The sequence below is a fragment of the Sinocyclocheilus anshuiensis genome, unplaced genomic scaffold (genome assembly GCF_001515605.1).
Source record: "Sinocyclocheilus anshuiensis isolate Anshui unplaced genomic scaffold, SAMN03320099.WGS_v1.1 scaffold1638, whole genome shotgun sequence".
Lineage (NCBI taxonomy): Eukaryota > Metazoa > Chordata > Actinopteri > Cypriniformes > Cyprinidae > Sinocyclocheilus > Sinocyclocheilus anshuiensis.
In genome coordinates, this window is record NW_015542885.1 from 438,309 (window position 1) to 448,481 (window position 10,173).

Below are 10,173 nucleotides of genomic sequence, written 5' to 3' on the forward strand. Positions count from 1 at the left end.
AAAGTAATTCAAAAATAACATTGGACTTCATTGTACCGACAAAAAAAATCACACATGTATATTTGCAGAATATCTTCTTTTGTGTTTTTTATTTGACGGTGAGTATGTGATGACAATTTTCATTTTCTAGTGAACTGTCTCTTCAAGTAAATAAAGTTTTGCCTTAACTATGTATGATAATGTTGCACTTTTTTTTCAAGTTCAAAAAAATAAAAATAAAATAAAAAGAGAATTTTGAAAAATGTTTTTTTTTTTTTTTTTTTTTACTAACTAGAGAAACATTGCCATATGGTACCTCTGTGCCACAATAGAAAATAGTCCAAAAAAACAATGATGGAAGACAACAGCAAAGACCTCACAAATTTCTCCATTGGTGTTCCATGGAAGAAAATAAGTCATACAGGTTTGGAATGTCAAGAGGGTGAGTAAATGATTACTGAATTTTAAATTTTGGGTAAACTATCCCTTTAATTATGGGACACTAAATGCCCATCATACAGCAGCCATCATATAGCAAAACGTTATGCTAATGATCATCTAAAACCACCTCATTTTGCACTGATGTGGAACTCTGGTTTGTGCCTTTATATTGAAAGAGGGCGAAACTACCTCCCACTGCGATTGCTGATGATGGAGAGAGAGCGAAATGAAAGGGAAACTTAAAAGTGAGATAGTAAATGTAACATTACTTAAATGAGCAATTAGCTATAAACCCAATCGCCAGAGGCAATCATCCACGCGTTTGATGCGTATTCCATCATGTGTAAGTGCATTTGTGTATATTTAAGTGTGTGTTTGGCTCTGGTATCTAAGCATTTATCCTTTGCTTTTTGGGTGGAGAAGGGAAAATGACATAGGCTTCCTTGGATGAAAAGATGATGTTTTTATCTGTCCTCCCTTCAAATCGTTTTCATTTATCGTCCACAGATTTTGTAGACGGCTTGTCGGTCTGTATGTTTGAGAGAAGGCTGCGTGGTACGATTGCTGCTGATGTGTGTGGATCATGTTTACCCAGTTCACAGTGCCAGATCTTTGGTTTCTCTTTTGGCTTTCCATGCACCAGTAACCTTGCAGACTGAGTCGTCATCACACCAGCCTTGCTATCAGCCCATCACTATGATCCTCTGGCTCCACGATTACTGTGGCCACTGACAGTGCGGTTTTTGTCAATGACGTTTCTGCTATTGAAATAGGCCTGTGTTGATTTTCAAAGGCAAAATACTTGTGATCCTAGAGTGTGACGGTGTGGTATAGTTTGCAGAAATCTTACATTTATGTCATTTTTTAACTAAAGGCTGAATAAATTGCGTGCGGAAGGATATTCTGGAAAATCCAGAAATAATGAGTATGAAATGCCTTTCATGTACAGTATGTGATTCCGTAAACAAAACCGATGTGAATTAGCTCATCTGTCTGAGGATATTTACTTGATTGTTATGAAACAGGATACTGAGCAGCAACAGCCTCTGTCAGGGAACATCATGATGTTAGTTGTTTCCAGGACCAAATGACTTGTTGCCAAATGCCAAATTATGTTAATACGCTTAACAACAACCACGTGTAAAGTCGCAGAGACTCGGGGGTGTAGGAATTATTTGAAAATGGGTTGAGACACATTAAAGCACGGTTATTCATTCTACCGAAAGCTATATGGTTGGGTGGGCAAGGTGAACACAAGCACTTTAAAATGTTTGGAAGTTGTAATTGTTACTATGTCTAGTAAACTGGTAAAGCAGCTCAATAATAATACAGCACAGGGTTGGAGAAAAGAAATATAATAAAACAATCTGCACATTCTTTGAATAGGGAACAAATTGGTGTCTTACTACTTTTTTTTTCTAAATGGAGGACGTGCAATCATCAGTGGTTAGAAAGCTTCCTGTGCAACTAAACATCTGCTGAAGCCGGCACAGACCTGCCAGGAAAAGATGGTGGAGACTAATTTTAGGGGGGCTGTTTTTGACGAGGCGGGGTCTGTGTGAGAGGAAGTGAGTAATTACGAGTCCCACGCATTATTAGCACCCCCAGTCTGTCTGACAAGGGCGAGTTTCACACTTATTTTGGAACGCCTGAATTTGTGTGTATGTGTGTGTGCGCACAAAAACAATCAAGTCCTTGTGATGTGGTTAGTGTATACTTTATGCAAAATGCTCTTTCAAAGTTTAAAGCTTAATTTTTCCAATGATTTACTCTCTCTTTTGCTTTGAAACCTGTGTGACCTTCTTTTTTATACAGCTGAAGTCTATAATGATCAAAACTGACTGGCAAGATTTTCAGTGCAAGACTTTTCAAGACTGTATCAAGACTTTAGTTCAAGTCAAGTCAAGTCAAGTCTGCTTTATTGTCAATTCTTCCACATGTACAGCACATACACACAGAGAATTGTACTATGTCTAGTAAACTGGTAAAGCAGCTCAATAATAATACAGCACAGGGTTGGAGAAAAGAAATATAATAAAACAATCTGCACATTCTTTGAATAGGGAACAAATTGGTGTCTTACTACTTTTTTTTTCTAAAACCTATTAGAAATATAACTGTGTCCCTGTGCATGGAACCCTACTGCATGATTTTCCCTAATTACAATAAAACGTCCTTAAAACTGTGACACACAAATTATAGCATCGCTTTCGACCCATTCTACTGCATGGCAGTATTATAATAAATAATAATATAGACACAATAAATATGTGTACTTCATATTTAAATGAAACGGATTTTTTTAAATAGTTTAATTTAATAAATATAAAAATAAAAGCTGATTCAAAATATTTATACAAATCTGTTATAGTATCTCAATGCTAAATTACCACTTATTTAGACTCAAATTTTGGTAGCACAAACTGCAATCCCCATACAAAACATGTAGTTTCAGTTTCACAGTTAAATGTCCCATTTTGCACCCTATTCATGGAAATTGCCCATATTTGCACACATCTGGATGCTTACTGCTGGAAAAAAAATAAAAAAGAGCGAGAAAAAAAAGCCACTGAAGTGCTCGACATAGGGGTTACCGACAAAAACAATACCGGTGAGTGATTGCACCGTCAAGACTCACAGACATTAAAAGTTCATCTGTCATCAGGCAGGTCTGCGCAAATTATGAAAATCTGGAAGCCATTGGCCACACAGCTGTTGAGGAGAGCGAGAACCGGGGCTGAGCGCTTGGAGATGACGAGGCCCAGAAGTGGGTCATGAGAGGGCCACCAAAATAAATCAGCAGTCAAAGGGTCATTACCACACAAATAATCCTATTAAAAGTGAACCACAAGAGTTGGCGCACACGCACGTGGGTCGTTGCGACCTCATGTTTGTTAGAGTTAGTGAAGTGACACAGAGACTGAGCGAATCTCAACATACAGCTAAACACAGACAGCTATTCATCTACATATACACGAGCATGCACAGTTACACACACACTCGGTTTTCAGACACTTGAATTCACAGCCCGTATCCTTTTCAAAGAGAAGTTTTAAAGAAAAAACAAATTGGCCAATCAGCTCTTCAGAAGATTGAGTCATCCACATTTCCATGAGCAGAACATACCGTGAGGGAACTCAATCCAATAAAGCTGGGTCCTGGAAAATGAAGCATAATCCTTTTCTATTGTGATGTCCCCCGGGGGCCCTGGGCTAGATCAGTATCTAATCCAAATCAAGGAGGCCAGTCACACATCAATTTTTCAAGCCTGAAATGGATACGGTCTGTGAATTAATAACTACATATTTTGCAAAGTCAGAGAGGCCTTTGACAATAACCCCATGCTGAAGTTTGCATTTTAATGCCATCAGTGTCTGACAAGTTTTACAAAGTTTTACAAACAAGAGAGAATGAGTTTCAGGACTCTAATTATTTAAAAACTTTGCAGATGGTTTTATGAAACGAAGTTGGGAGGAACTGGGGGAAACAGAACCAAATATTTATGGTGTCAGATTCGGCTTTGATGCGTCTGGCTCAGATGTAAGATTGTTGGTAACACTTTAAAATAAACATTTAATTTGGTAATATTAGTTAATGTATTAAGGCCCGTTCACACTAATAATAATAACTATAATGATAAAAATATAGTTTTAAAATTGTTCTAAATTTAAAAGAATAGCAGAGTCCACACCACAACCATAACAACTGCAGCACACGCTTATAATACACAACGGTATAGTGTGTTGGTATGGACGCTAATATGGTTATCATTATAGTTACCTTTAAAAGTATAGTTCTAGGTGTGAAAAGGCCTTTAGGCATCATGCACTAACAATGAACATTTTACAGCATTTATTTGTTTAATTATTTAGTTTAATATTGAACAATGTAAAAAATATATACAGAATCAGAATCAGAATGAACTTTATTGCCAGGTATGTTTACACATACAGGGAATTTGTTTTCGTGACAGTAGCTTCACGAGCTCGCCGGCTCGCTTTCCCCATCTGTGCGTCCTGAAGCGTTTGATCAGCGCCACAGCTCCCCCGACTACAATGTCCAGCAAAACATCAGAATAATCGAAAACCGGTGAAATATCGGGTGGTGTGTACTTCCGAATGTCCAGCAATTCGTCTCTGGTGAAACTGATTGCAGGGATATAACTAAAGACAGGACAAACTAACAAAAACATAAAAACAACTGCGGAACACGCCACGGAGGCAGCCATCACCGTCTGCGCCATCGTGAAGATGCTTATATATACCACTTATTTAAAAAAAATGTATTAGTATATTTACACATTAGCAAATAATTCAGGAAAAATGTTGTTCACTGTTATTTCATGCTAGCTATCGCATTAACTGATGTTAACATATAGAACCTTATTGTAAAGTGTATCAGATCCTATCAAACTTTTATTTGCCATCACATAAACCTCATTTGTGCTGTAATCCTTTGCAGACTTCAAAATTAATCGTTCCGTTATCAGTTAGCAGACTCAACCAAGGATAACATGATGATTTTTGTTAACATAAAACAATGTTCTGTCTCTGTTTCTCTCTTAGGTTGACCTTGAGCGCCTGTTCTTTGCTGCGGTGGAGAGCTGGAGGAGGACTGATCTGCTGATATTTGAGTGTGAGTGGAGCAGGTTGGCAGTGATGTTATCTCCCTCCCCAGTAAAGACCAATGAGCTCATGTAATTTAGATTAATGGCTGGGGGGCTTTTCCACGCTTGGGACCCTGCCCGAAAACTCCCTAGAATGCAGAGGATGAATTCTCTTCCTCTCATCTGATCCCAATAGCCAGATTCCAGGTTTCCATTTCCATCTTTAACTGCTTGCTTTGTTTAGGATCTCAGAGACCCCAAAGACATTTTAATAGACTGGAAAATATACTTAACTTTGAACGCTCAAGTTGATATTTTCCCCAATCTTATGAAAGTATAAACAAAGTTTGACAATGCTTCATTCCATGAACAATATTAAAACGCTTATCATTAGGGTTAGGTCTCGAGTATCAGTTTCATTTTTTTAAATACCACAATGAAATGATGTCTCCATTAAACGGTTCTCGAACATGCATTATTCTGTCAATGCGGACAAAAGACTGTACTAATATACTCTGATAGTGTATCTTGAAATACCAGCTGCATCCAAAGGCATTGGCAGTTGACCTGCTACCTCGCTGCCCTATCAAGCAATGACTTCCCAAGCAGCATTTGCACATGAAGCTACCTCTTGAAACAACAAAATAGAGAGACCTTTGGTGAAAATTAAGTGACTATTCAATTACTACAATACTAATTTCGTGCAAGAAATGAAATCATTTACACACAAACTCTCAACCACAACTATCAGATGGCATTTTATTTTTTAGCTCAACTGTCACAGAATCAAGCGCTAGGCAGCAAAGATCACAAAAATCAGCCAGACGAAGGTATCTTGGTAGACAGGATATAACCTTGTTGCCTTCCTACCTCCACAGCGCATGCAGCGCAACCAGTGTAGTCCGATTCTCCAAAAGAATCACTTTCAAAATTTTAAATGACAGTGTGTATTTAAATATAAATGTAAATTTAAATTACACGTTTTGTCGGTTATATTATATAAATATTAATAAATGGGATGTTTTAATTCATATTTATATATTTATGTTGTTGCATATATTGTTTATTGAGTTTCGATTAGCCAATTAATAGACTTCATTGATACTGCCTCTACAAAGTGACTAAAGCTTTTGCCTAAACAGACCTTTTGCAATAATTATTTAAAATTGATTTATTAGTGAATTTATCTAATGATTTTGCCAATGGGATTGCATTTTTTCAGAATATTTATTCCTTAAAAGTACTAAATGAATAATTAAAGCAACCATAATGGAACCATAAACATTAAGAGAAATCAGAACAGATTTTAATCTATTTTCAACATAACTGACATAACACTGATTATAAATTTCAATCTCTACTTATACGAAAATACAACAGCATAAAAACATACAGGTAATGACCGAATTGTGATCATTTGTTAAACCATCTCTTTAATCCACCTATCTCTCTTTACTGTTCTCTCTCTTCCTTTTTAAATGTATTCAGAGTTCACCGGTGTAGTCTGAATGTGCGTTTGTTTTAAGCACATTCCTTTATCATGTGAAAAGGACACGAAAAGCCGAACAGCCCACAGGAGAGCAACATATCTAAGCGCACCAGAACAATATGACACATCCAAAAGGATAATCGGCCCTCAGTTTGAAGAGGTCACCTTATGACATTTATGCATCCCATTATCATGCTTATGTGCCCCAAATATCAGTGCTGTCCTTGTGGAGATTATGGTGCTTTATCACACAATGCCCTGCACCCTCACAGGTGCAGCTAATGTTTTATGTGCCATTGTCATAGCCAGTTCCACTCACACAAGGAGTAGTGCTTCAAAAAATTAGTGGAAATGCACTGTGACCAGCTTAATGAAGCCACATGGAGTAGAGAGTGAAAAGGAGCATATTTTCCCGTTCAACATTCCACATTCCGCACTGATTGGTGCCTTTGTAAATAATCCGTAGGCGAGAGATCGATGTGTTGGCTCTGCTCGACTGAATGGCCACTGTAAACCAGGAAGGCCCTGAGGGGAATCTTTTCACCAATAAGCTCAGCGTAGGCCAGGACAGCGTCACCTGAAAAGTTAGATTTATTTTCCGGGAGGAAAAACAAGGAATGGGATTAGCTTCAGATCTGGGAGCAGAGCTCGAGGAAGCGACAACGGCGTGTGATAAGATCAGGAATGGGAAAGTGGTTAGGAGAGCGGGGGACGTACCTTCATCTCCTGTCCAGCTGGGATTGATCCTGATGCTCCCCGGAGGTTTCTGACACAACGAAGGTTCAAAGATCAGTGCCTCCATTGCTGTGTCCTTCGCAGATAAGCGCAACTAATCAGGCTGGTGTGCGATTGTGGCTGTGGCAGTGGCAGTCACATTGAAGTTCCTGAGGGACGCATGATATATCGTGACCATATTGAACAATATTATTGTTTTTTAAATCTTATCAGCATCTGTCTGATTAAATCAAAATGGGACACTCATTTATGCATTTGGCAGACACTTTTATCCAAAGCAATTTAGCCAGTACAGTCATGGTACATTATGCTATGCATTTCCTGGAACTCAAACTCATGGCCTTAGCATTGCTAGCACTATGTTGGACCAGTAGAGCTACAGGAACTTCTTTCCCACCATTTTTCCCGGTCTCAAAAGTACTAGATTTTGGTTTCTAAAGTACGTTGTAAGATTGTAGACTGCAACTTAAGTGTGAATGCCCTTGTCTAGCGAAGCATCCTTTGCAGTTAACATGCTAAGCTAAATATCATTGCATTAATGCTTGCAATGAAAGTAGTAGATCAAGAAATCGGCTAAAAATCTGTACAGGTAATATTTAACTTTTTTTCCTATGAAATACTACTACTTTTCAAAAGTTTGTGGTCAGTAAGATTTTTAAATGTTTTTGAAAGAGGTCTCTTATTAGGTCATTTATTTGATCAAAAATACAGTAAAAACAGTATTATTGTGAAATATTTTTATATCACGTTACTGTTTTCTATTTTAATATACTGGAAAATGTATAGGCCTATATTTGAATATCTATTGCTGTGATGGCAAAGCTGAATTTTCCAGTCTTTAGTGTCACATGATCCTTCAGAAATCATTCTAATATGCTGATTTGGTGCTCAAAAAAATATTATCATTATCATGGTTATGCTGCCTAACATTTTCGGAAACTGTGATAATGTCATAGGGGATACTGAATTTGGGATACTGAAAAGCTTCAACTTAATGAATCCTTGCTGAATAAAAGTATTCATTTCTTTCAAAAAAAAGAGAGAAAATCTTACTGACCCCATGTTTTGAATGTTGGTGTATGCATGCAGTAATTTTACCACTGTGAATCGTGAATTTTACCCATTTTCACTGTGGTAAATCACACGGTGTAATGCACAGCTTTGAGACCTTGACTGATTGTAATATGACAAAAGATACCAATAATTCAGTTGATAGTAACATTTAATAATATAGTAAATAACTATAAATAATTAGTAAATAACATTTACAAATTTTTATTAGTAATATAGTTCACTATATTCTGACATTAGGCTGTTTGTAGTCAGGGGGCAATTATTTTGGTGTTTGAGGGGCTTGAATGTTTTTGTGCATGTATGAACATCTTTATCTGTGTGTGTGTGTGTGTGTGTGTGTGTGTGTGTGTGTGTGTGTGTGTGTGTGTGTAAAGATTGTGCTATTGATGTGTCCACTTCAGCGTAAATCCCGCAGTGCTCGTGAGAACTGCAAAGGAACAGTCCCCTCAGTCTACATTCTACTGTCTGAGGAGGGAAAAGAAAAAGGATTTTGGTTTGCCCCTCCTCTCCACTGTACCGCCAAACACATGAAAGAGATGAGCACCACTTGTCTCTGTCTGCCAAAAAGCTTCTTTCTCTTTCCTCACTGTCTCTTTCCAACCATCTGTCCTTTTTTACTCTCTTCCTCTCACCCTCTCTCTCGAGTGAATGAGTGAGAGGTCGCAATGCTGGAGGTGTATAATGACAGTGTCCTTCAAAAACACAAAGGCTCTTCATGTGAGCTAATGCCCCACCATTTCAGGCAGACAGCTCTGAATAAAGGCCCTGCTCTCCACAGTCCTCGGCTCACTAAACGCAGTGCAGTAAAGCCGTCTCTCTCGCCTATGAATGCAGCTGAAGAACAGACGGGAGAGAGGATGGTGTTAGTGATGAAAAGCTCTGTGTGACTGAATATTCCCTGACCCCAGAGACAACAGCTTTTATATAATGCACTTAAAAAAAAGTCCGCTGAGAGATTTGGGCTGTTTAAAGGACTTTTTTTTTTCCTTCATAGAATTACATAGATTATACATTACATTAATATCTCAATTGTTTCCCCTAGACAGCACTGAGATTACATGGAGAGCAAAAGCATTTATTCTTCAGATTTTTCTCCTACATATAATGATCCTAGTAATGTGTCTACTCTAAAGTTTTAGAAGAGATCTCAACAGATGTCTCTAACAGTACTCAGATTTCACAAGATACGAAATTCTTCAGTCAAGTCAAAAATTTCATTGTGAACTTGTGTATTTCCCATCAAATTCTCACAAGATAAATGATCTGAGATATTCTGTATACAATGATTTTATGCCTATTATCTACACACACAAAAATGGTGTAGGAAACAAAGATGAAGTTCTCGAGGTGAATGCATACCTTGACTCTAGGGGTCAAACAACTAAAATCAAGTCAAGAATCTTGGTGTGATTCTGGAGACAGACCTTAGTTTCAGTAGTTATGTCAAAGCAGTAACTAAATCAGCCTACTATCATCTCAAAAACATTGCAAGAATTAGATGTTTTGTTTCCAGTCAAGACTTGGAGAAACTTGTTCATGCCTTTATCACCAGCAGGGTGGACTATTGTAATGGTCTCCTCACCGGCCGTCCCAAGAAGACCATTAGACAGCTGCAGCTCATCGAGAACGCTGCTGCCAGAATTCTGACAAGAACCAGAAAATCTGAGCATATGACATATCTTATATGGTCTTTACACGGGCTTCCAGTTACATTTAGGATTGATTTGAAAGTACTTTTACTCATTTATAAATCACTCAATGGCCTAGGACCTAAATACATAGCAGATATGTTCGAGGGCCGGTGTCCTGCAGAGTTTAGATCCAACCCTAATCAAACACACCTGAAGCA